The sequence below is a fragment of the Lygodium microphyllum genome, chromosome 25, assembly GCF_053477565.2.
Source record: "Lygodium microphyllum isolate KBCC chromosome 25, Lygodium_microphyllum_v1.1.10, whole genome shotgun sequence".
Classification (NCBI taxonomy): Eukaryota; Viridiplantae; Streptophyta; class Polypodiopsida; order Schizaeales; family Lygodiaceae; genus Lygodium; species Lygodium microphyllum.
In genome coordinates this window covers 84,825,959-84,831,431 of record NC_141159.1, presented here as the reverse complement: position 1 = coordinate 84,831,431, position 5,473 = coordinate 84,825,959, and positions in this window count along the sequence as shown.

Here is a 5,473-nt window from a genome sequence, read left to right as displayed (position 1 = left end):
GGACCTAAAGGCCAAGGCCGAGGATTCAAATCTGATAACAAAGATTGGAAGACATGTCATTATTGTGGTAATACTAGCCATATAGCTAGTGAATGTTTCCACCATAAAAGAGCACAATATGTGTAGAATGGTAACTATCAAAACTAGTTCATGAATGAAAGAGAATAAGAAGAAGATGCTTCCACCATCAACAACAACTCTAACAGATTGTTTTGAAGAAATTATCTTTCCCATAGTGGATTTTCTTTGTAAAATAAAACCCTTACCAAAATGTAAAGTTTCAAGCCTTAACTTGACTAGGCTGCCAAAGAGCTAGTTTCACAAGCCATGTCATCATGTAGGGGGGGAAAAAGCCAGCAAGGGTAGAGACTTATCATTTGAGGGGGGGTGTTGAGAAATGAAAAATGATGTATGCTCTAGGAAGAGATGTCTTGAGTCCCATATGCACAGTAAGGAGAGTGGAACAATCCAACTACTATAAATCATTGTACTTGACTATCACTTTCTAGATGAGAAATGTAGTCATGATGCTTTGTGCTTTCAGTTAGTGTCATCATCATTGTCAGTATCTTACAGAAGATTGTGTTTATGAGTCCAAGCTTCCATCTTGGAACCTAATTCCCTTGTATAATAGTTGGTCTATTCATTGTCTATGTCATTATGAATCTTTTCACTTTTCAATCTCTATAGCTCCCATGCTCTAGATCCGTGGTCTCTTTCACTCGTACCTAGTGAGCCACTTCTCCATGGATGTATGATGCAACATACAAAAACAATTCAATTTCTCATCCATGACAGTATCCATTCTTTTTTCTACTCCATTTCCAACCACCACATCTCCAGTCAGTCTATCATCGTCCTTCAGTGACCATAGCAGCATACTTCATATGGATGATTGTGACAGCCAAGATGAAGAATGCACCTACTTGTTGCTTCATGATCTTTTGAAATGTAGTAAAATAAGAGCAAGGCACATGGACACATTTATGTCCTTTCCCACAGTGCCAACACACTAATGAACCTTATTCCTACCCAATAAAACCAACATGACATGATTGTTTTAGCCTTCCCCTCCACTTGGTCTCATTATGGTAATGCATTCTTGCATAAAACAAGCAATCCTCATTTACACATCTCAAACATCTAGATCATCTATTGAATCAAACCGCACAGTCAAATAGCTCATAGTTAGAGGTCACATATTTTTTCCATGGATGTCAATCATTTCATTGCTCCATTCCATACATTACTCTTCTAGAGCTAGGAGGGGGCAACTCAAAGCCAATGTAACCATCATATTGATTCAATAGTTCCTTCACTTGTTTGAAGGTCTTTATGTTTTGAAATGAAACATGCAAGCTACTATGTATTGGTAAGCATTTGATGAAATCAAGTACATTCTAAATCCTACAAAAGAATAAGCATTTTTCTTCTCTCTCTTTTCCCCCTATGAGCTTGAGGCACTACTGAAAGTAACTTGGTAGAATTGATACAAATCATGGTTTAGAAAATATCCATCTTCCCCTTCAACAATAGTATAGGGTTCAAGTTTCATGTAGATCTTGTTTAAGACCAGTGGTGTTAAAGAGAAAGAACATCCTTGGAGGTCAAAGGTATCTCTTAGAGTTGAGAGCTACAATGGCACCACTCTTTCTTGGCTGAGTAGCATGAGTTTCTACGCATGGCAATGTCCAAAGATTATGATCTCCCGAGCCATTTTCCTTATTGCCACCCTGGGGGGGGGGGGGGGGGGTCACTCATGAATATATGTATATATAATGTGAGTTCAAAATAAGGGTTTTTTAAAACAACATTTTTATACATTTTAAACATACAGAAGGGTGTCATATAAAGGGGTTACTTATAGATTGAATAGAAAAGGGTAGTGTTTTATTCAAAAAAAATTCACAGATTAGGATATTTATAAATAGGCCATGAACACACGTTATATAGAGAATATATATATAGTGAACCCCCCGAGTTGCCACCCTCTCTTCTTTGGGTGTTTCCTATAGAGAATATATATATAGTGAACCCCCCGAGTTGCCACCCTCTCTTCTTTGGGTGTTTCCATAATAGCCCATCCTTCAGAAAGTATCCATAAGCCTTCCATCTAATTCTCTTGAACTCTACATTAGTCCAACTAGCCCTTCTAGTCAATTTGCTCAAGTACTATCCAATTTGCAACCATTCATTTGCATACAATGCTTCTTCAAAGGCTTCCAAATGATGATACATGGCATACATGGTTTACAAGTGTGGATGGAATTTTATGTCAGGTGTAGAACAACTAGTGATCATCCCAAGCAAGGGAAAACAATCTATCTCTACAACAATAAGAGCTCCAATAGAGTATTCTTTATCACACTTTAGGGTAGTGACTACATACCATAGCTCTCTCTTGATTTGGAGATACCGTCTTTGTCTATCATTTAAGACTTTGGCTCCAAATATCATTGCAAACATGTTTCCATCTACATCATCTTGCCCTATGGCCCATCCAAACCTAATGGGAGTGATATCCACTATAATCACTATTTGTCTACCACATGCATTGTTTGCTTTCCTAAGTGTCGGTGTAGTAAGCAACGATTTCTTAACCTTTTCCATTGCCTTGGTATATCTTCTATTCTGAAAGAATTTTTGTCCTTTCCTGAGCAATTGATGCAACTCATCTCCAATATGAGCAAAGTGTGTAATCCAAATCGCATAGAAGACACACACACCAAGAAATATCCTAACCTCTGATCCTATTGATGACCAAAATCTTCTCTATAGCATCAACTTTAGCAAGGGAGGTTCTCTTGCCATATGGACCACACATATGCCCCAATTATGATTACTTCATTCACTCCAAAAATTAAAATTTTTCAACTATGTTAGGTTCACATCTTCCAATCTAGATATAATTTTCTCACAATCTATTATGTGCTCTGCAATAAAAAACATGTAGCCTTGGCTATTCAATGCCTCACTCTTCTCTTCCTTTGCATAGCCTTTACTTGGCACATCATCTGGAAACGCCATTGTCAATTGAGAGATATAATATCTAAGGACTTTATTCATTGCATTCATCATGTAAGCCACGTAATTCTAGCTCCATGTAGTAGAGTACACATCCTAACCAAGCCCAAAGGAGCCTTCATAGTAGTCAAATCTTTGCTCTCCAAAGCCAACTAGAATTAGTCATATCTTGAGGAAAGATCATATCTTTATGGTGTCGATGATTTCTTCATGAAACTCTCGCTTTGTAATCCCAAGGATCTCACCTAGAGCGAACTTGAGCTTGCTGTCTAGAATCCTTTCTTCTAACACTTTCTTCAAATTTATTGCTAAATCTATATCTGAAAGTAGTTTGTATCCTGGCTATTTCTTTAGCTTCAAAATTTTTCTTTTACATTTATTTTGAGCATATTTCTTAGTTTGTTGTGGCCCAAGCGTAACAAGAGGTGCAAACTACTCACCCTCTCTAGTTAATCTCTTTGAAGTGCTAGGGTTTCCTATATCGTCTCTCTTTATTTTCTCTTTTTCAATCATCTCTGTGTTCTAATTTTTGTCTAGATAAGCATACACGAAGTAGGTATCTATAGGAGAATCCCATCCGATTTGCGATCTAATAGTTCAACCCACATTGGACAACTCTATTTCAGGCACCTTGCCCTTACCAATAGTTTTCAAGGCATAGATCCAAAGCTTTGTCTCTTCATCTTTAGGATTCTTCTCAATTTGCAATCCATAAGTTGTAGCATCTATAGTAGCATAGGCTAACTATGTAGACATATCCTCTAAAATGTTATTCATGCCACCCTTGCCAAATTTTTTACCTATTTCATTGGCATAGATTTTCCCATCCTTCCAGAAAATCAAGCTTTTCCTCATAGCATCTCTATAGGCTTCATAGTCCCTTCGATCATGCTCGGCACTGTGACATCACATACATCTATGAACAAATTCACTCCTAGGTGGAGTCTACAAAGGAGCACTTCTCCTAGGATCTTCCAATTTAGTCAATTTTATTTGTAGATATCTCATATTCTTTACAAGCTCATACATGACTTCATCCTTAGTTGGTGCTGAAGTGGGCATAGGAGGCTCTGATCTAGGCAAAGGCTCAGGCTATATAGGGGTAGCCAAAGCTTATGGTGCAATAAATTGTTCTCTCATTCTTTGCTTTTTGACTATTTTGGACACACTATCTATACATTAGCCCAATCATTCTTTAAACATTTCTCTACATCATCATCTTCAAGAAGTTTCTCCAATTCTATTTGAAGTGATGGATCCACATCCTACAAGAAAAGAAGAACCTTCTCTATCTCCAAAGTCAATTGCTCTGTAGCGCTTAACGTCTCATACCATCTTTTAAACTCTCTTTGTGATTCCATAACTATAATCCCCTTTGCAAGAATGGAAATCTAATGCAGATAAGTTATTTTAGTCACCTCGTTAGAATCTTCAAGATAGCATTCTTCATTCAAAGAACTTCTAAACACAACCCATACCTAGCCATTATGTGTATATATTGCATTCACTCAAGTCCTTAGCTCTTGAGTCACAACCTTGTAAAACTACCTCGACATGTGATGTGCCAAAACCATAGCCATCTCAAGCCTTTTTTCATAAGCACGAAGGAACCTAGTAATATTTTTACCATCAAAATTTTGGACTATTGAGATGACATATTCCAAAGCATTAGTCATGGCCTCTTCTTATTTGAACATCTCATAGGTCCTCTCATGAAGTTCATGAAGTCTCTCAATCTAACAACATGATCATCTGCATTCTTGTGATCTCCCATCTTATCAAATATGGATGTGGCTTTTCATGTCAAGTTTACCAAATGTCAAGGTGTATATGTCAAGCCACAGAAACTGGGGCTCAAAGAAAATAGATGAGATAGATGGAAGAAATAGAAGAACCCAAAACACACTATGTATTCCTCTTTGATAATCTTTGTGCATTGTAACCACTCTTCTCAAATTACAAACTTTATGTCTAATATGATGACCTAGATGAAACTCTATCAAGATGATTGATTGATCACTCCTGAAACTCTTTGTTACACCATTACAATGAAAGATTATGCTTCATACACTAACCAAATAACCCCAAATTCTGTATGGACAGCCAGATGTACTAAAACCTATGACGATTACTCTATTATAGCAATAAAGCTTTAATATGAAAACACCTATAGCAATAGGTATAAAAATATTTAGATTTGTCCATTTACTTACCTATTTTGGGCAAGCTTTTTGGGTAAGACACCCATAATAAGTAAAAAACATTGTATCTTGGTTCTTTGAAGTCCAACCATGTAGAGACTGAGAATACTGCACTAAATTTGTGTCTAAAACTCCCAATAATAGTCCAATTCATGCTATTCTAGAGATAGACAAGAAGGCACAAGTGTAACACCTCATTTAGTTCACGATGATGATGGTGCCAAACAAGCTATGTTTTGAGCTCCTAA